Source organism: Musca autumnalis, unplaced genomic scaffold (assembly GCF_047663935.1).
Source record: "Musca autumnalis isolate F117 unplaced genomic scaffold, ASM4766393v1 scaffold_1, whole genome shotgun sequence".
Lineage (NCBI taxonomy): Eukaryota > Metazoa > Arthropoda > Insecta > Diptera > Muscidae > Musca > Musca autumnalis.
In genome coordinates, this window is record NW_027411644.1 from 149,197,585 (window position 1) to 149,221,443 (window position 23,859).

A 23,859-nucleotide genomic window follows, 5' to 3' on the forward strand; every position below is an offset into this window, starting at 1 on the left:
ACAAAATCTGAAATTATGTATGGAGGTCGCTGTGGGCCGAGTTATGGAGGTGGTGTTCGATATACCTCTATGGTATTGGATGTAAGGATAAAACTGGAATTATATAATTTGGATTTATGATATTAACTGTTATGAAGATCAATCTTAAACTTGAGATAAAGTCCTGAGTTTGAAGTATTGTTTACGCGAAGTCGGTTTCTAAATAATGTACTGAAATCAAGTAGGGATACGTGAGGTATGTTAATTTAATTAATCTAGCTTTATAATTATTGGTTTGGTTTATTTTGCCAATTGCCTAAATATCCGTTCTAATAAATTTGGATTGAAGTGGACATATTTTAAATTAAGGTTTTATATTCTCTGGGAATTCAAGATCCAAATTTAAAGAAAATTGGACAATATAGATTTGTAATATTTTTGAAATACCCTAAGTCGATAGAAGCGGGGATTGCTAGGCCCATTTTGTATATTGAAAATTTTACGGACGTATTCGGGTTCTTGGCGAAACCGCTAAAGCTAGAACCTTGAATTAGGAATGTGCGTTATTGATGTTGATATTGTTGACATAAAATGTCCATTGTGAAGTATTGTTTCCACATTATATATTGTTAATTTATATTTTATTCCCTATCCGCATAAGAATTAGCGGGCATTTTTTAGTTTTTGTGTAAAGATAGATATGTTTTTTTTCAAATAATTTGTTTCTCGGTTAAATCATGAGCACCAAGACATACTTTTGTGTGTTTATGTTAAATTTTGTAACAAATCACATGTTTGTTAAAAAATTTAAAACCAAAATTTTACTTTAACCTTTCATCACCGATACGACTAAAGAAACTGCCTTTATTTTTAGGACAATATGTACTCGCATAGAATTTTTCGGTTATGACCCTAATGTACACAAGTGTGTTGATATCTGAAATTGTGCATTGTTTACTTTTTGAGAAATGGATGAATTCATCTGAAAAGTCTGTACAACTAGCAGGGCCAGCAGTATTATTTCAGTGCGAGTGTTTCTGACGTCTTTCGTAACAGGTAAAGAGTGAAAACAAGTTTACCCCCACCGCGTCCTTGTTGTGTATGTGTGTGTTTTGGTTTTCCTCATAGTCTTTTGGGTGATCTATGGGGATATGTGTTCTTTTATGCAACTACGCGTTTGTCTGTAGGTACGTTCAGAAATAAGAAGTGCATGATCAAAAGAATAATGGAAGAAAGGACTGCTACAACCTTGTTGTGTAGTGCCTTGCTGTTATCTCAATGGATGTATCTGTGAATATGTGTGCAACAACTGCAGCCATCTGTCATGCTTTCTTTTAATCATGTTATAATAATAGTTGTATTATGGATATATGTATGTAAGTATGTTGGTAAAAAGGTTGTACAATGTACAATGTAGGTGCAGTTTTGCTGCTTCATTACAATACAAAATATACTTTCCTTGTAATGCTGGTATAATAATAACAATGTTATTTAACCTGTTTAAGGTACTCGCATGCTTTGAGCTATACTCTTGACAATAATAATAAGTACTATTTTATATTGCATTTTAGCACAGAACACATCTAGCAAATGGAAAATATAAGCAGATAATAATATTTTTTTTTAATATTTAAATAATGAATAATATTAATTGTTGCAGCTTCAATAGTTGGTTTGCTAAATACAATACCAAATGTAGTATCTTATGCATAACTAGCTGAACCAGGTGCGCGTTGCAGAACCGACTATGAATAAATTGTGAATGAACTTTTTATACATTATTTTGGATTTTAATGCATTAATATAAGTAAGTGAGATGAAGTTCAATGCTTTGGATGTGATATTTACTCCTATGTGTGTTATAGGAAGTAGATCACATTTAATACTACTGGTGCACTTTGTCCTATAAAAAGAAGGGTAAATGTAGGAATGGTACCGAGGGTAAATACTTCAACTGAAAGTAAAATTACAATTGACTTTATCCTATGGGAGCAATGTCTACTAAGTGCATTAATCAACCTATTGTGAATTGATTTAATATTGGTCTTATCCCTTATTATATTTTTCTAACACTACAATTGCTAAAAGGACAAGCTTTTCCAGCCCTTCACGATTTTCGTTAATTGGAAGGTCTTAGACTCATTATCCTAAAGAAATTTTGTATTTAGTCTTACTTGGTGCTAGAAAACATTCTCTCTGAAATTTATCGGTACATTTGTGCCACCATAGAACGGTACCGCCTGATGTTTTGTAATTTCCAAAAAATTTTATTTAAAAAGCTTTGTAATTTTGTAATAAGTAAGAACGGCGTTAAGGCGTTATTTATTTATTTATTAAAGCATTATTTCCTGTTTCACGAATGAATGACCTTTTGCCTTTCATTGACTATAATAACCCAGCAAAATCTTCGATGCCAAGGATGCTACTGAATCATGGGTGCAAGTGATCTTGCATGTCATCTTTTTAGCATTTTCACTCATGAATTTTATATGAGCGTGACCACCATAAGATGACATTCATTTTCGGATCTTAAGATGACATTCATTGTCGGATCCTAAGCATGTAATTTTGACCAATGCTTTGACATGTCATTGTCACCTACCCTTTGGCATGACATTTTCATGTCTTCTTTGGAAAGTGGAAAATTCTGTATTGAAATATGATTTTCATGACAAACCAAACTCTTTATTAATTCAAACTAATTCATGAAATAACTAGAACTAATTTATCAGCATAAAGTACACCCAAAATTCCAATTTTATCACCGCCGCTGCACCGCAACAGAGTTTTCTTCGTCCACTCTCAGCCACTGATATTGTTTCATCTTACAAAAGCTTTTCTATTATCTTCTCATCACCAGTTCAGATTTCGACATGGACTCCAACAGCACTCCTTTAAGAATTTCTAGTTCGTGAACCTACATTTATTTTGTAATTTTACAACAAAAATTTTGGAAATGTATACTCTTTTGTTTTGATGTCGATACATGTAGGGATGTACAAATCGACTTGTTTGTTTCTAGTGATCTGTACAAATGATTCAAATGCTGATGAAAAGATCGGGTCTTTCACGACTTCCTTTGCATGGGTTTAAATGCTAATGAAAAGGTCGGATCTTTCACGACTTTCTTTGAACCAATGCAAAATATGCCATGAAATCACGTCATCGCGTAGAACCCCTTCCTTCAAATTTTGCTGGGAACTCCATTTACATTTTAAAAAAGAGTCCACACAAACCACTTTTTATTGATGTATGAATTAAAATTATGTATGATACAAAATTATTGTTGGCGTTTTTTATTGTTGGACTGCAGAATTTTACATTCTTTCTTTTTTTACATCTTTGTGTTTACTTCAGCTAGTGCTTATTAACCTGTTTATCAATGAAGAGTCGGCGGCAAATGTAACTGATGAAGTTGTTTGGTTAATGAAGCTGCTCATATAGAAAAAAATTAAAAATTTCAAAAGACTTTGTGCGTGAGCTTTTTTATCGAATCACCTTATAATAAAGATTTTATATAATCTTATTTAAAAGCTCATTAAAATATGATACAGGAATATGAGGTTGTAAAAAAGTCAAACCCAATGAACGGAAACAAACAAAACGGTTCCCGTACCAATCACACAAAGCCACAAACTTTTCAGCTTCTCTGAATCGTTTTATTCTCACAACCAAAACAAAAACACAAACTTTTCAATGTAAAAATATGGAAACCGTACGATTGCTGAAATGTAACATCGGCTATGCTTTGCCGAGTTGTTTCATTCACCACCGAAACAAAAAGTATTTTTGGAAAACGTTTGCCGTGCGTATTGTCAATGACACACTCAAACACACACACATGTGATTGTGATTAACAACCCTATAAGTTAGCATCAGCATACCACAGTGAATTTTATCAACCACCAATCAGCATACCACAGTGAATTTTATCAACCACCAAACGTTTTTGATTTATTCACATGTGTTTAGTACTATTCCGTTTTCTATCTGCTCTTGTGGTGTTGAGTACTTTTCGCTTTTCGGTTTGTTCGCACTCACGAATGTAAACAAAACAAAACTAAACAGCGAGCTCGGCCAACGTGGGTTATGTTTCGTTTTGTATTGTGCCTATGGAAAATACGAAACGAAACGATTGGAAATGTTATTTAAAGTATTTTTACGTACGCTGCTCAAACCCCAGTGTACAACAACCTTCCAATCTGAGAACCTGAGAAGAGGTACTGTCTCTTCTATGGGGGCCATTTTAAAATGTGCATCTGAAGGCATATTTTATCCCATATCGAATACTAAATACCAAATTTCAGTAATTTCGGTAGGATAGCCACATTATACCATCTTCAAAATACCGAAAATCAGATGGTTCCTATCTATAGGGGCTATATCCAAACGTGGACCTATAACTACAATAGTGAAACTCAGGCGGTACCATTCTATGGTGGCTATACTAAATAAGACAAAATACCAACTTTCAGACATTTTGACAAGATAATGTGTCTAAAACATTCAAAATATCGAAAATTGGGAGGGCTATATCAAAACGTTGACCGATATAGCCCATTTTCAATATCAAACATCCTAGGAGTAATAGAAACTTATGTACCAAATAAAAAAGCTCTATTTTAAATATTGCGAGCTGTATCTCAGACGTATGGATGGACGGACATGTACTTTATAGAGTATCCGGCAAATATTTCGATGTATTACAAACGGAATGACAGTGTTAATTATACCCTCCATATTATGGTGGAGGGTATACAAATATTTACTAATGAATCTAGAAGATTCTACCAAAGAGTTAAACATCAAACGGTCGGCTTAAGATACGGAAAGAACATTTTTCCAAGCTCTTTGGAACAAGCAGCAGTGACAATTACGATGTCACAACAACACTCACAGATGATGGAAACGAGTGTATACCGCCTAGCCATACTGAGGTTAAGAGTCGGCTGATGAGCTATCAGCCGAACTGTTCAAGGCCGAGACGACGAGCTAATAAGGGTTATGCATCAGATCGTTAGCACCATATGGATGGAAGAACACGTACCCGACTATTGGAACGACAGCATCCAACTCCCCGTATTTAAAAAGGTAAATAAGACTGTATGTTCCAAATATAGAGTCATAAGTCTGTTCCCCATCGCTTATAAAATCAAATCTACCATTGCACTATAGGTAATTTGGACCGGGTTTTAAAAAAGTCGATTTTTGCACATTTAATAAAGCGAGCTTTATAATTTGATTTGAAGATAGAACATGTTAGATTGGGTGTCACCGTGGTGCAATGGTATGCACGCCAGCCTTGCACGCAGAAGGTCGGTGGTTCGATTCCCCGGCCAGACAACACCAAACACTTTTCAATGGTGGCAAAATATCCCACAGTAATGTTGCCGACATTTCCTGAGTATTTCAGCCTTGAAAATCTTCTCTACAAGTGGTGTCTTAGGACACGCCGTTCGGACTCGGCGATAAACAGTAGGTCCCATATCATTGAGCTAAATATGAATCGGGGTGCACTCATTGATATGAGAGAAGTCTCCCTTGTTCCGTATGGGATGTTGTGGAACAATTTTTTTTTTGTTGTGTTTTTACATGTCAGATTTGAGGAATGTACAATTTGTTTTCAAAAATGTTACAAAATCCCGGTATTATTCAAAAAAAAAAAATATTAAACAAGAAAGAACGGCTGTAAGTTCGGCCGGCCGAACTTGTTATACCTTCCACCAGGAGTGGTATTAAAGTAAACTGGAACAATTAGTTTCCTTTCGTTTATGAAAAAGACTATATACCAAATTTCAGCAATTTCGGTAAAAAATATCGCTAACCTTCAAAATACGGAAATTCGGGAGGTAGCGTTCTATGGGGGCTATATCAAAACGTAGATCTATACCGACAAATTTCTGGTGTAAAGTTTTTAGACTCAAAAAATACTAAATACCAAATTTACGATATTTCAGTAGGATAATGTGATTAAAACCTAAAAAATACCGTAAATCACGAGGTACGCTTCTATGGGGAATATAGGAAGATGTGGACCTATACTGATAATTCTTTTCTGGAACATTTTATAATACCATGAAAGACTAAATAACAAATTTCAGTCATTTCGGCGGGATATTAAGGTCACATCATTCACAGTTATTAAAATCGGGAGGTACCGTTCTATGGGGGTTATATCGAAACGTGGACCTATACCGACGAAATTCAGTCGGAAAGGGTTTTACTTCCAACGTATAGTAAATACCAAATCTCAGTCATTTATGTTTGTTGTTGTGGCCACAACCCTCAAAAAAAGGAAAATCGAGAGGTTACCGTTCTATGGGGGCTATATGAAGGCGTGGACCTACACCGACAAATTTCATATGGAAAGTTTTATAACTCAAATGAGGACTATATACCAAATTTCAGCAATATCGGAGAAATATTGAGACCGCAGCCTTCAAAATACCGGAAATCAGAAGGTACAGTTCTTTGGGGCTATATGAAGGCGTGGACCCATACCAACAAAATTCTGGGGAAAACCTTTATATTCCCAACGAAGGCTAAGTACCAAATTTCAGCAATTTCGGCGTGATAACGAACCTAAAACCTTCAAAATACCGAAAATCGGGTGGTACCGTTCTATGGGGGCTGTATTAAGGCGTGGGTCTGTACTAGAGGTGGGCGCGTGTCGTGCCGTGAGTAGTGCGTGTTCGTGCCTTCCCGAAAATCGCCGTGTTTGTGCGTGTCGTGCCGGAATATATTTTTGGCCGTGCGTGATCGTGTTTTTTTGTTCGACACGATTTTACACGACACGACTAAACACGACCTGCACTATGTGTCACGATCGTGCTAAATTTTTGGGCTCCCTTTAGAAGACGTGCAAGAGACCATACTAAACAAGAAAGTCGAACAAGAATATAAAACCGACCAAAAAATTCACCAATTGTAGTTTTCCCAAATTTATTTTCTTTGTTTTTGTAGTCTGGTACTTTTTGCCGTTTTGTTATGGAGAGGCCAGAACAAAAAGATGATGTTTGTTTGCCATTTGTTTTGTTCATGAGAGAGAAGCAAATGCAAAAACAACTCAGCGGGTTAACGCAATATACTGTCTTTGAAAATCAATTGTTTATCTTGCTAAATTTGATATTGAAGACAAGTTGGGAAATTCTGTATTTGTAACCGACAAAGGTTCCAACGTTGTTTGGGATTTTAAGAGATTTAAACGTATACCTTGCGCTGGCCACAATTTGAGCTTAGTTATGGATGATGTTGTTGAAAAACATCCTTCTTGGAATTGGGAAAACTGATTGACTGATCAAAAAAGCTTGTAAGATATTTTAAACACTCGGAGATAAACAACAAATTGTCGAAGACGTTACAACAAGATATAAGAACACGTTGAATGCTTGAGAGCATATACCAAGTCCAGAATGAGATTAAAAGTATATTGCAGGAAAATAATGAGTTGGATCGTATATCTGACTTAAAGCTAGAACCTCTATTGGGTTTTCTTAAAATATGCAAAGAGTGTTCCCAAAAATTAAGTTCGGAAAAATACCCTACTATGTACATTTTTGCTGTTTGGTCTAAAAAACTTTTGAAAGTTTGTTCAATTGATACCATAGACTCATGAAAGATTTGTAAGCTAAAATGAAAGATTTGAATGCAATGATTGTTTACATTGCTTACATTGTACCTGCAATGGCACATCTTATACGGAAGTTTTTATTTCCGCCATTTAAGGAGATGATTTTTTATTAGAAGAAAAAAGAAATGACGTAATAGCTAATGTAAAAGCAATGCTACTAGATATACAAAGTGAGAACATAGGGTGTTCTAAGCATGAGCAGGAAATTACAATGCCACTTTTACACAAATTTTCAGAGTTTTGGATCCAAATTTGGCAAAAAGACGAAAAATGGACAAGTCTCTAATTTACAAAGAAATTGATACATATTTAGCGAGTGTCGTATATAGCCAGACTGATGTTTTAAACTTTAGAAAGAGTCTAATCTAAAATGTTTAAAACAATTAGCCAGGAACTTTTTGGCTATACCCGTCAGCTCAGCAACGAGCGAGAGTTTTTTTCCACATCTGGAAATAATGTGTTTAAATAGGAATATGTAAATATTAGTGTATAAATAATTTTGCAATATGTATATTTTGGAAGTATATATGAATATTTTTTGAACAAATAATTGTACAAATATACCCAGCAAAATGTTTGCCTCCAAAGAGGCAGTTAAATGATATGTACAAGTGATCTGGAAGTGCATCAAATTATGCATTTTCACTCATGATTTTTACAAGAGCGTGACTACGGAAAGAGGCACTACATTGCACTGCATTTTAACTGACCCTTTGGCACTGCATTTTAACTGACCATTTGGCATTGCATTTTAACTAACCCTTTGGGGTAGAATAGGAGGCAGTCCAAAGCACGTGTTTTGATACAGGCATTCTGCGGAAATTTTGCAAGCCATTACATAATATGCCAAAACAAATAAAATGCATTATTTGTGTAAAACAAAAATATTAAGAACTTTATGACATTAACACAAATTATGGAAATTCTCCGCTCTCCATTTGTTCCAAGCTGAACTGTTTTTGCTTCATTTGCTAAATGGGTTGTCTTCCCATCACCAGTTAAGATTTCGACATGTACTCCAACAGCACTCCATTCGGAAATTTTCTTCTCTTGAGTTACCGGAAAAATGTTCACAAATGAAATATTATTTAGTTTGTATTAACAAATGTTTGAAAATGTTAACACGCTTATCTCTTATTGGAAAATGTATGCCGCTGCCTGTAGAGATGTACATACTTGTAGGTATCTCTAACAACTGCTAATAATATGTAGCAAACGGAGTGCCTTTTTCACGACTCCGTTTGGACTGCATCCGGATGCTGTTAAATTGTGAGGAATTGGAGTGCCTTTTTCACGACTCCGCTGAACTGCATCCGGATGTTGTTAAAATGTGACAAGTGGATGTGATTCTTTGGATTGCATCCAAATGCGGTTAAAATGTGAGGACTGGAGTGCCTTTTTCACGACTCCGGTTGAACTGCATCAAAACATGCCGTGACAGAACTAGTCCACATTGCACTACTTCCAATTTATTTTGCTGGGTATGAATATCTCTTTTTTTTTTAAATTTCGTGCGTGAGTGTGCGTGTTCGTGCCTTCTCGAAAAACGCCGTGTTTGTGCGTGAAAGTGCATAAAAATTTTGGTCCGTGTTCGTGCATGTTCGTGCCTAATTTTTTAGGCACGCGCCCATCTCTAGTCTGTACTAACAAATTTTTGTGGGAAAGTCTTATTACCCGAACGAAGACTGGGTGAATATTGAAGTTACAACCTCCAATATACCGAAAATTGGGTGGTACCGTTTTATGGGGGCTATATGAAGGCGTGGACCTGTTCCGACAAATTTCTGGGGGTAAGTTTCGTAACACCAACGAAGACTATATACCAAATATAAGTCATTTCGGTGTGATAATGAAGCTAAAACCTTAAAAATACCGAAAATCGGGTGGTACCGTTCTATGAGGGCTATATAAAAACGTGGACCTTTAGAAAATTGTCCAACTTTGTCTGAAATTCTTACACCGGGAATGTCTTCAGAAAAGGGTTCTAAATCAACTACATAATATACCAAGGTGCGATTTGTTGCGTTTTTTAGTTAAATCACTTTTTTGAAGGTGCCCTCCTTGCAGAAAACAAAATATTTTTTCCTTGTGGAAAAAATATATCGTCTGCTCCGTCGGAAAAGGTCGTAAGTCCCTCTCAATAAATTTTTCAGGAGGAAGAAAAAACATTCCAGCGCTTTCTGCATTAAAGATTTTATTATGGTGGTAAAGGCAGTATTCCTCGTTTATTTATTCCGCTTCAATACCTGTACTTTGTTTGATAAAGATCCGACGCGTTTTGGAGATAATTGGATGTCTTTGGACTTACGACCTTTTCCTTGTACAGTTTTGTATGTTTGTAGGGACTTACGACCTTTTCCTACAATTTACGGACGTTTTTAAAATAAAATATTTTACTTTACAAAACAATGTGGAAAGGGTATTACAAGTTTGTTTTGTCCAATATTCGTGTAACATCGCGAAATATTCGTCATAGACCCCCTCCCCTTACCATTTTTTCATATCTTGACGAGATAAAGCGATCTAGCTATGTGTGTCCGTCCATTCATTAACAATTGTAATAAAACTCCAGGCCTCAATTTTGGACCGATCGTCACGAAATTTTGTGGAGAGGTCGGGTTCCGACCAGAAGTGACCCCATTAGATGTTGGTTATGATCGAAAGGTGTGAAATGGACCAAACACACAATTTTTACCAAACTTTGTAGCTGTCCTGTAGATCGCAGTAATATTCCGATCGGAGCGAAATTTTAAAAATGATTTGAGTTTAAGACAAAGAATAAGCTTGCAATTTAACATAGTGATGAGATAATTATTAGCGGGTTTAATGGACCAAAACTTTTGGGTGAAATCTTATATATAAAAGACAATGTGTGTATGTTTGTATGTTCCGCATAGATTCAAAAACGGCTTAACCGATTTTTTTGAAAATTTCAGAGAATATACAAGGAACAACCGGAGTGAAAATAGGCTCTATATTTTTTTGAGTTTGGAAGGGGCGGGCGCAGGCCCTATTTTTTTAAAAAACGCTTTTTTGCTAAAGTTATGAAAATATTGGTAAGAAAATTAATTTGCGAGGCAACTGTTGTTGAATCTCCGACCCTAAGTACTTATTCCATGTAATTTTCAGATTATATATTAGGGATGTCCCTTGGTGGAAGTAGGCTATATATTTTGTTGAATTTCGGAGGAGCGGGTTACACATTTATAAAACTTACGAACGATTCCGTTTCCCAATCCTGGGTTAGGTTATGGCCGAATCATGGGGGCTATGAACTTTATATTATACATTTGAATACTGGATTATGTAGTAGACACCCTAAGCATATCCGAAGTACCATATGAAGATCCTATGACTTCCCCCGATGACGTAATTACAGCTTTAAGTACTCAAAATATGCAATTTTTACAAGGTCAGTCGTATATTTTCTATATTTTTTGATATATACTCACCATAACTATTTCAAAAACGATTTGTATCGATCGTACAACATCTCCTTAATATATTAATGTTGAAAAATCCACAAAAAAATATTTGTTTGTATCCGAAAATAACGAAAGTCTGGGTTAAACACGTAAAACCCGATTTTGAGCTATATCTCAAAAACAAGAGCTGATGGAGAAAAACCGGGACCGGATTTGGAAATATCTCGCCGATTTCATCTTGAAACAACTGCAACTTCGGTTGAAACAAAAGTCCTGTTGACCAGTGTTATTATTTTAGAATCATTTAATAATATAAACATTGCACTTGCCCGTCCGTTAGAAGGTATTACTTGATTCAATTCAGAACACAGACTAATCTCGTTATGTGAATAAATGTTCCTAGAGAAACTACAAATTACCAGTTAATAAAGTTAAGTAGGATATACGACAGTAAAATAGTAAAAATCTTGGTTTTTTACAAATTTTTCAATATATGAGGTATTTGAACACATACAGCATCCCAATTTGTATCAATAAAAAGGCCAGAAGTCCATCTTTCATAATCAGTTCGCTTATAGGGCTATTTTTTAAATTTTCGTTGCAATATAGAAGTTATCACATTTTTGTTCAAAAGTTTGGTCCAAAGGCTCCGCCAAATATCATCCGATTATCATCCAAAGGTGTAGGCTAGTTCTTTACATTGTACCCCAACCATGGATGACGTTAAACATTTTATCTGAACTACATTAGCTGTAGTATTCTTTTAAAGTATACATTTTCCTGTGGACTTACGACCTTTTCGTACTCAAATTTTTACGTTTTGTGGACTTACGACCTTTTCCGACAAGGCCAACACATATAGAAAAACGCGACATACTACGATTTTCTTTATATCATACGACGTGTTTTGACGTGTACTATCATCCTGTAACAAAAACGCGATTTCTGGAAAAAGTGGACTTACGACCTTTTCCGACGGAGCAGACGATATATTTTTTAATTTTTGATTTGGCGAAGAAAATATTAAACACAAAAGCATCCGATTTGAACTAAAAAGACATTTGTTTTCTTGTTGTAAAAATGTACAGAGGGTCGTAGTCAACATTTTTCTTCCTAGGGGTCATGATTGCGCGGTTTATTTGGTCTTTTACAAAATTAATATTTATAAAGATCTCTTCGCGAATCAATATTTTAAACATATCAATGTTTATAAAAACCTTTTGGAGGATCAATATTTTAGGTAATTATAACCATTTTTTGGTTTTAACAGTGTTCATTGGGTTGGAATGAATAACAAAGGAACAACAAAATTTGTTCGTTATATCCGCCGTTCGTTAAAACCGTGTTTGTCTGTAATATTCTTATTAAAGCTTACTTTTAAATATTATATATTAAAATATTTAAAACCGTGCATAAAAATTGTCACTATCCGCTTATGCTTAAAAGTAAATCCTAACACATTGTAGATTTTAACCCAACGACAATTTCTGGAGAAACTCGATCTAAACCAACCATAGGGCTGCTTTCGACAGACCTTCAGGTTCAATGCTATCTCAAGCCTTTCCAGATAATACTAATTGATTGAATATCCGTATTCCCGGGAATTTCAAACAATTTACCCCGTGAAATCCGCGAACGGGAATTACCGACCACAAATTCTAGAAGTAGGGTGTATAGATCAGTACCTTCCGATTTTCGGTATTTAGAAGTTTCGGCCCTATTATCTTACCGAAATGGTGGTGTGAACTGCTATTTTTTTCTTTCAAAAATTGCCATAAATTTTACATGAAGTGATAGAAAACATGCTAGGTGATAAACCCTCCACCATAAAATATTCTGAACTAAAATGGAATAATTAATTTTTCTTCCTGTAAACAATTTTGGGTGAAGAAGTTTGTTTAAACAAGAAAAAAAGGGTTAGTCGGCTATGCCAACAGATAAATACTATCAGCCTGTGTTAATTGAAACTTTCATCTCTAGGCAGATCGAATTTCGTCTACAAACTAAAATCTTTTTTCCTCAAAATTTTGTACGTATGGACGTATGAAAAACAACAATTTGGATTTGGTTTCAATCTGAAAAGGGTTGATGAGGAGGAACCTGAAGGAAAGGACGCCATAATTCATTTGAAATCGGATTTTATTTTGGGAGCCATAAATTTCGATAAACATTGGTCACCTAACAGACAAAAGAATCCTTGAACAAACTTCACTTAAACAAAAATGTTGAACTTTTGTGAGATAAGTACCCAAAGGAGTCGACAGATGTGGCCCATTTTCGAACTTAAAGTAAGTTTTAACAAAATAATACCATATCAGATGTGTAGACCGAATCAGGTAGGTATTTTGTAACTTTTGTGGAGAAGATACCGAATGGAGTGGACCTATAAGCACCATCTTCGAATAATATATATAAGATTCGCAAAACATTACGACAAGCAAAGTTTGGACCAACGTAGTAACTGATCTTCGTGCGTCACTACACTAAAAAAATATACAGTCGTAATAGAGGCCCGAGTACAACCTGTCCAAAATATTTAAACTATTAATAACAAGTAAGCCAAGGCCATAGTCGGACGGGGCCGACCATATTATACCCTACACCTGGGAATTAGCTTTCTCCAAATCAAAAATTTGTATGGAACAAATAATCTCATTGAAAGAAATAATTTTGTGGATTCTTGCACCAAGCTTAAATAATAATCTATATATAAAAATTCTTCGAGTCTGCCATGATGTTCGAAATTACACTCCTCCGAAACGGCTGGACCGAATTCGATGAAATTTTGTATGTGGAGTTTTTAGGTCTGAGAATAGGTTTTTATCTATTTTTCATACGGGTACGGACCAGGGTACCTCCCCCACAAATTTTTTTAAGAAAACGTGAAATTAAGGATATTTTTGAACGTTTTGTTTAAAAATTACTTGCAAAACTATGTTAAATACTGACTCGATCCTGAATGGTCTTCTCGGAAGTGGAATATCGCGGTCAGCCCAATTTTTCAAAAATGTATTATTATAGATAATATCCTTAATTTTAGTAAGCGTGACTACACAAACCCTATAAACACTGGCTTCAATAAGTGGGAAAGCGCGATCAACCCAACATTTTGGAATACAGTACAACCTCGATAATGTATAATGCTGCGTGATCGAAATTCCAAAAAATTGATTGAGAAATCAGGCAAAACGTAATTTCAAAGATGGTCAAATAACTGGAACGTCTAAAAATGTGAAATGGTCACTAAAACGATGGGTAAACTAGGCTATGATCTATCTAAATGTATATAAATTCTTTAAGACTGACATGATGTTCTAAATTAGACTTCCGTGTGTGCAGATTCATAAGGTGGTAGAATACAGAAAAATGGAGCGGATGGGGGACCTCTCCCATAACAAGTTTTAACAAATCGCGAAACTCAGTGATTATTAGACGTATTAGTAAAAACAATTGTAATTGTGGCCTCTGTCAATAATAGGTTTTTTGAATCAGAATATCGCAATTGCGTCCAATTTTTTAAAACTTTATTCTTTCTGATCAGATTCACTAATTTAATAAACTAAGCAAACACGACGTGATCATTAATTTTAGGGCTTGAAATACAGCAGAGTCTAGATAAATTCAACTAGCATTTTGAAGTCATTTTTTATGAATCACCGATGTTTCATGTTTAAAAGTGTAAAATAATAACGTGTTCAATGAAACAGCACTTTGCTAACAACAAGTAAAAACGACGTTACCCACCAGCATAAATTATATTGAAATCAGGTTTCAGACATTTCGGTTGAAAAAAATCCCCAAAAATCGGTAGGTATCGTTTTATGGGGGCTATATGGAAACGTGAATTTTACCGAAAATTCTCTGCTAAAATATTTGATACCTCTAAAGGAGACTACGTACCAAATAATGTTGAATAATGCCGCTAAAACCTTGAAAATATCGATAACCGTAAGGTCCAGCCACATAACAACTTTTACCGGTAATGTTTTATACCCATAATGGAGACTAAACACCACCCAACATCGGGTGCTTTATCAAAAACTGGACACAGAATGGGAATGCTTATACGCCAAGGAAGACTAAATCCCATTTAATGGCGAATACCGAAAATCGGGTGGTACAGTTCCATGGAGTTTATATCAAAACGTGGACCTGTATAACCCATTTCCAATACCAAACATCCTAGGAGAAATTCTTTACAAAGTTCAATGCTTTTTTTTATTCTGATCAAAAAAATCGAAGTGTTAGAAAGGGAAACAAAAAGTTAGTTATACCCTTCATCTTATGGTGGAGGGTATAACTAAAAGAATTTTCTATTTTAAATCTGGAGATACAATTACATGAGAGTTTTGCTAAAAATTTTATTTTATGAAGTTTCAAGAGGAATGCATAGTTACGTCAATTCGGTTCGAAAATCGCAACATTTCATTCGTTATTCGATTATTCTATTTGTAATTCAAATTATTCCATTTGTAATTCGAAGTATTCCATTTATAAAAAGCAAATAGACAAAAAGGAATAAATGGAATAATTCGGATTACAAATAAAATAGTTCGAATTACAAGTAAAATAAGACGAATAACAAATGGAATAATTCGAATAACAAAAATAATAATTCAAATTACAAATAGATAAATTCGAATTACAAATGGAATAATTCGAATTATAATTGAAATGTTTCGAATTACAAATGCAATTATCGCATTACAAATAAAATGTTACGAATTAAAAATGGAATTCTCGAATTACAACTAAAATGATTCGAATTGAAATGTTTACACGGAAAACTAAAAACTGGCCAGCAATGCGGACCGGGTCAGCTAGTATAATATGTAATTGTTTCACAAACATAACAGAAGAGACTTATTTAAATCAATGAGTGAATGTACCCCGATTCGTATTCTCTCAATGATATGGGACCCACAGCTTATCTCCGAGTCCGAACGGCGTGTCCTAAGACACCACATGTAGAGAAGTTTTACATGGCTGAAATACTCAGAAAATATCGCCAACATTACTGAAGAGTATTTTGCCACCGTTGAAAATTTTATATTGACTGGTTGGGGAATCGTTTTGATAAAGGGTGGCAAAGCGACCCATGCTGCAATGTATGTATAAAAATCCAATTGGAGAATTAATGCGCAAGGGCACCATGTAATTTGCAAAAACTGGGAATGGGAAAATGTGGTTCTCTACACAAAACCCATTATATATTGCAATTAGCAGGGGGAAAGGTCATATGGAGGCTACTATGCCGGTATATGTCCTCTAGGAAATATATATATATTACCTTTCTATTGATGTCAATTGTGTTGGTGTACATGATAAGATAACAGAGTTACAGCCTACTATACCCAGTTACTTCTTTGTAGTGTAATCAGAGGCCGCAATTGTAGTCAGAGGTCGCTAGAGGTCGCAATTGTAGCTCAATTATCACGAAATTTTATATATATATATATATATATATATATATATATATATATATATATATATATATATATATATATATATACATTTCATACAAAAGTAATGGTCCACTTCACCCGCTAAATAACATCAAATCATCCAAACTTGTAGGCATCTTCCTCTACCTAAACTCTTACCTAGTGCAAAATTTCGTGATAATTCAGCTACAATTGCGACCTCTAGCGTCATCAATTGACATCAATAGAAAGGTCAAACGTTCTTCTTCCAAGCATGACTTACTTACCCGGAATGTCTTTTCCAGGGATAAAGATGTAAGCTGTATATTACAAAATTTTCCCAATTTTCACACAAAAGTTGTGGTCCATTTAAACCTCTAAATATTATCTGATTGCCATCTGAAATTGCAAGCTTCTTTTTTGTCATATCAGACTATTATTATTGCGACCTATAGAGCCGCTACAATTATGTTTTTGGTCCATTTCACTCGCTTCATATTTCACGATCATCACCAGTAAAAATAGGGATCTATTTTCGTATGAACCCAACCTCCGTACAAACTTTCGTGGCGATCGGTCCATAATTGCGGCCTCTAGTTTGATTACAATTTATAATGGACAGACGGACGGACGGAGGGACGGACACACATCTCAAAATCGCTTTATCTCGTCGAGATATGAAGTTTGGTCTAACACATTGGGGGTCTCCGACGAATATTTCGCCGCGTTACATGAATTTTTACCGAAACAAACTTATAATACCCTTTCCACATAGTGGTGTAGGGTATAAAAATTGAAACAAAATATTACGAAGGCCTAATTTTGAAGTTTATCCATTCGAGAGTTATCGTGCGCTCCAGCCAGACAGAAGGACGGACTTGGCTAAATCGTCAACAACCTTTCTGAAACTGATTTCGTCCAAACATACTTGGGGTCTAAAATTATTATTTCAATGAGGCACATTTTTGTCGTGTAAAAGTGTATACACGGGCCTAAAGGCAGAGGGTATAAGTTGGTCAGGAAATCAATGTAAATATGACTCTCGGTTGGGACGTTTATATAGGGGCTTTGGTTTGTGATCACTAGGAATCTCAAATGTCAAATTGAAGATAGTTTTGAGGTTTTTGGCTGCACTTTTTGCCGGATTAGCTGTTATTTGACATTTAAAGTATCCAGTGGCCCCGCTTTCAGGTATTTTCAAATTTTTAACTGGCCGAATTAGCAGAAAGGAAATTAATTATTCCTCATACGAAAATTCAGAATATTTCATGGTAGTGGGTATAAAAAGTTCGGCCCGGCCGAATTTAACACTATTTTTATTATTTTTTCTCGCTGGAGTTGAGCTGGATGATCGAAGATTATTTACAAGTGAAAATAGAAAGCCGAAGATTCGATCCCACACAACCACCAAATTATGTGACCGTTTTCGCTGTTAGTTATGCAGCTCATCAGACATATAGTGTGTTTTTACAGGGACAGGGACACCTGCATGGCTTCTAGGACAAATGCTTTTAAGCACAACCCTCGAAAGTTATGAGTTTGGCTTTGAACGCTAACACGTCGTGATAACATTTTCGTACGTTTTCAATGATGTGGGCTCAAATCCCATCCGGGCCCATCTGGTTTTTTGTTTGAAATTTTGCCTATTAGGGCGAAGACCATTGTAGTTTTAATTTTTATTAATTTTTCTCGATGGAGTTGAGCTTTTTTTTGCTTGTTAGAATGGAGTCCGATGTATTAAAATTGTAACGACGAAAGTCGCTACGCTCGTTTCCGTCTACACCCTTTGTCTATGTTATGTTAATTTCCAAACTGATTTAACCACTCCTCATATTTATTTACTAAAGTAGTTCAAGTGTTAACCGTTAAGTTCACTAACGATCGACTCAAGGCCACGATCGGTCTGGTAATAGGTGATACCTATCATCATTGGTAATATGTGACACCTATCATCACCTACCAAGAAATACCTGAATTATATTTGTTTAATGGGTAATAGGTACCTACTGTTTTCCTATAAAATGACCACAGGAAATTGAAAGGGGATAAGTCAGTGTTCAAAGGAAGTCCAGTCAACAAGTGCGCGAATTTAATCGAGTGGATGTAAACAGTCGCAGATAACCAGGTGAGTCAGAGTGGTGACATTCAATTTCTTACCCAGATTCCTTGAAGTGTTCGTAACTCTTAGAACTCCTTCGCGTACTCTTGCCCACATTCCTTGAAGTGTTCGCAACTCTTGGAAACCCTTCGCGTATCCTTGTTCAGACTCCTTGAAGTGTCCGCAACTCATGGGTCTTCGCGTAAACTTTCCAGATTCCATGAAGTGTTCGTAACTCTTGGAACACACCTTCGCGTATCATTGTCCGAATTCCTTGAGGTATCTGCAACTCCTGAGTCCTCTCTTCCGCGTACACTTGTCAAGTTAGCCAATCAGTTCGGGAAACTTTTACAGATCTCTCGCCCCGCCTACGAAAACCTTGTTCAGGTCTACCGTTTAGCCGACCTGGTTATCTGGTCACCCAACAGGCCGGTATAGACGGAGAACTTATCCAGGTCTCTTACAGAGCCCTTATCCAGAATCTACTCGGGTCTTCCGTCGAGACTGGACTGTCGACGACGAGCGGAGAGGTGAACTTATCCAGGTCACCCCGAATTAGCGGCCGGAACTCTACCTTGGTATATGCTTAACGATTTATACTTGTGTACTCCTTAAAAGAAAACGAAATAATAAAACACAGCGTTGATTAAAAACCAACAAGAAATCCGTGTTATCACTCTCTCGGTCTTCCCATTCACAACTTTCTGTGGCAGACTCTGGACCCCCGCGAGCTATCCCAGCAACCGGAGGGAACTTGTCGTTACAAAATGCAAGGTAATTGTAGTTGCGTTAGCGTCCTATAGAACAATCGGATTTGTTTTTGAGCCTTTTTAAGTGTATATTTTTAATTTCTCTTTTCTTCAAAGTGTCGCGGTGTCCTGCGACCATTTGGACACACTGTATGTTTCGGGTATAAAACATTCCTGTAGAGAATTGTCTGTATTGGTCCAAGTTAACATACTGACCCCCATAGAACTGCATCCCCGATTTTTGGTATTATTTTATATATTTTGATATAGCTCCCATTTCCTCCTTGGGGCTACAAAACTTTTCACTAGAAATTTGTCAGTTACAGATCCGCGTTTTGATATAGCCTCCATTGAACGGTACCTCTTGATTTTCGGCATTTTTACACTTTTAACCACATTATAAAACCGAATTGACTGCAATTTGGAATTCAGTCTTCGATATGGAAATACCACATTCCTACAGAGAATTGTGGGCACAGATGCAAGTTGTAGTATGGGTGTTATATTAGACGCCCGATTTTCGTCACTTTTTTAATTAATTGCAGTAATTGGTTAGAAAAATTTCATATTTTGGTATATACCCCAAATGAATGAGTGTAACATATTATTTCTTATTGAATGGTTAGAAAACATCGATGACGCGTTGTAATTAAACCTACTCATAGGAATATACCTTGACGTGACGGAAGAGCTTAGTACTTTTGATTTTACTGCAATACAACTCCCTTATTACTTGTATGTTGTACAGTCTTCTTCAGGGGTATAAAATATTCCTAAAGAGAGTTGTCGGTTTATTCCCATGATTTAATATATACCCAATATAACGGGTGCCACAGTAGTGCAATGGTATGCCGTGGGTTCAATTCCCAGGCCAGGCAACATCAAGTGTTCAACGGAGGCAAAATACCCCTCAGTATGTTGGCGACATTTCCTGAGTATTTCAGCCATGTAAAACTTCTCTACAAGTGGTGTCTTAAGGCACGCCGTTCGGACTCGGCGATAAACACTAGGTCCCATATCATTGAGCTAATATGAATCGGGGTGCACTCATTGATATGAGAGAAGTCTCCCTTGTCCCGCCTGGGATGTTTGTGGAACAATTAATATAACTGTATCGCGAGTTTTGAAGGTTTTATACACAATACCCAACCAAGGTCACTATCACTTGGTAGGGGTGTAAATCATTTCTTCAGAGATGTCAGAATTGTAGTGCAATGGTCTATTTGGGCATAAAGAACAAGCAGATATTGCGTTTTATAAAAAATATTTTATAAAATAGAACATCGGTGGGTTTTTTTTTGGGTATAGCTGTTGCAATTTTGTTTTTTTTTTTTCCAAAATAGTCTGGCTTAATTCCATTATTGTTGTTTTAATATTTGAAAAACAACTAATTTATTAGTGGAGAAATTTGGCATTGTTCGCCAAGGGGTAAGGCAGAGAAGATTACACTATTTTCACATGTAATTCGAAGAATTTCGCTTGTAATTTGATTATTTCATTTGAAATTCCAAACATTTCACTTATAATTTGAGAATTCCAATTGAAATTCAACTGGTTCTCATTAAAACTTGTGCTATTCGTGGTAATCCCTAAAATGTTCAATGTACAGATTTAAAAACAATTTTAAAAAAATGTCAAAAATAATTTTGGGAAGATGCTGATACGTACGTCGCGATTTTACATGTATGGCAATCTAATCTAATCTGCTAATCATTTTCCCATTATATGCATGGAACAATCACAAATTTCGGTTCAAAACGATGAGTCTTTCTCCATTGCTTTTTTTCAGCCGTTTCCGTTTGTATTTTTGTTGTTATGAATATATATATTTGAGTAAAGAACAAAAAAATTTAGTTTCCATGAAGCCAAGGTTTGTACTATTATAATACGCAAACTATTGTAGTCTACCAGTAACTATGACTTTTACTGGATCAAATCAAGTGTTTTTGAACAAAGCTCAAAAATTTAGCAAAAAAAAAAAAATTCATTTGCGTGGAAGTTATGACCGCGTAAATGAATAAACATAGGCAAAAACACATTGAAGATATCGAGGTTTTTTACATTGCTATTCGATTGCTGGTTAAACCATTCAAATGACGGACATCTGTCCAAAGTAAAAGAATACAAAATGAAGATTACACTTCTAATGTACCACTTTTCAAAATTTCCACTGCATCCACCTTTTATGGATGCTGACATTTTGTTAGGTGTTTCTTTTTATTATACCCTCCACCATAGTATGGAGGGTATATTAAGTTTGTCATTCTGTTTGTAACACATCGAACTAATCATTTCCGACCCTATAAAGTATATATATTCTTGATCAGGATAAAATTCTAAGACGATCTAGCCATGTCCGTCTGTCCGTCTGTCTGTCCGTCTGTCCGTCTGTTGTAATCACTCTAGCGTCTGCAATAATTGAGATAGAGTGCTGAAATTTTGCACCCGAGGGTCTTTTTTCTATAGGCAGGTCAAGTTCGAAGATGGGCTATATCGGTCCACTTTTTGGTATAGCCCCCATATAACGGTACCTCCGGATTTGATGTATTTTGACGTTCTTCGCCACATTTGCAGACCGAATTAGCAATAATTTGGCACTTAGGGTTCCTAGTGATCAACAAACTTATATCCCAAAGGATATGGGCATAGGTCCATGTTTTGGTATAGTCCCCATATAACGGTACCTCCCGATTTTCGGTATTTTGAGAATTTTAGCCACAATTTTTAACCGAACTATCTGCAATTTGACATTTGAGGTTCTCAGTTGTCATGAAACATCTCCACGAAACATCGTCAACATAGGTCCATGTTTTGGTATAGCCCCCATATAACGGTACCTCCCGATTTTCGGTATTTTGAGAATTTTAGCTACAATTTTTAACTGAACTAGCTGTAATTTGTCATTTGAGGTTCTCAGTGGTCATAAAACATCTCCAACTAAACATCGTCAACATAGGTCCATGTTTTGGTATAGCCCCCATATAACGGTATCTCCCGATTTTCGGTATTTTGAGAATTTTAGCTGCAATTTTTAACCGAACTAGCTGTAATGATCGGTATTTTGAGAATTTTATCTACAATTTTGTCTATTCAAAAATAATCGTCAATATAGGTCCATGTTTTGATATATCCCCCCATATAACTGTACCTCCCGATTTTCGGGAATTTTCAGTGGTCACGAAATTTCAACATGGGTCCATTTTTGAGGGTCTACATTGTTTTGATGAAACTACCCTCAATTTGGCTCTTGAAGTTCCCTGCAGCTATAAAACTTTTCCGCCAAAAAATTTAAAGATAGGTTGACTCTTTGATTTAGCCCCGTAGGTGGTACCTTTCACCTAGCTGAACACATTTTTTTAGATTAGATCAGATAACACTGTGCAAGGTGAAAGTCTGGGGCACGGAAAATTCCTCTTAAGTATATTATGAACCCCGAAGGACAGATCCGCCGTGAGTCGAACTTCCGCGTTATGGCGTGATGAAATTTTTGTTAGAGACCCTGTGGGCCATCAAGAATTAGCGTTATATCTTTGTTCACTGTTGCTTAAGTGCTCTACAAAAACAACAAACAAAGATATAATGCTAATTCATGATGGCTTACAGGGTCTCTTGCAAAAACTTCATCACGCCATAACGCAGAAGTTCGAATCACGGCGCATCTGTCCTTCGGGGTTTTTAATATACACACACCAAGGGCTTTCATCTCCAAAAGGAATTATCTCCGACCCAACATTTGTGTTCACAGTGTAATTTAAGCAATAGTGGGAGGCAGTAGGAGTCTAACCATTGTCGAAAAGTTGTTCCACCTAAAATTGTAAAAGGACCCTAATTATTCCATTTTAATTAAGACTATTTTATGGTGGAGGGTATAAAAAGTTCGGCCCGGCCGAACTTAACGACTTTTTACTTGTTTTTTAATTAACTTGGACGCGCACTCGGGTATTTAAAAAAAAACCAATCATAGGATTAAAGTACAGCATCACAGTAATTTACTGCCAAAGGCCAAAATTTAGTGCGATATTTTTTCTAAAAAACCTATTTTTTGGGTACATTATTTACAATATTCTTTTGAGTGCGCTGGTAACCCCGGATCATATAAATCATAGATCGTGAAAATCCATCCACTAGATCGGCGAAAACGGCGACTGCAAAACTTGAAAAGTTTGCGAAAAATGCTTCTGAAAATATCGCGGATTAATTCGCGTTTTCTGTGGATCGTTTCTTTTTTAGCTAAGAAACCGACACATCACTCACGCTTTTGCGGAAACAGAGGTTTAAAAAGTTAAGCAGTATGGAAATTATATCCGATTTATCCCAAAAATACTGTGTGATGCTACATCCACGGCTCTTCAAGGATTTTATTGAAATAGGTTTATAAATATGTATTTTTTCATGGTTGATAGTGAAATTGGATGCGCATAAAAAGTGTGTGCACTTTGTGCAAATTATTATTTATTTTTATTATTTTTTTGCACATTAAACTGCCGACGATGCTACATCGCCGCCGACAAAGTAAATCTTGGTAAATGTTTACAAATGAAAACAAAGCAATTCG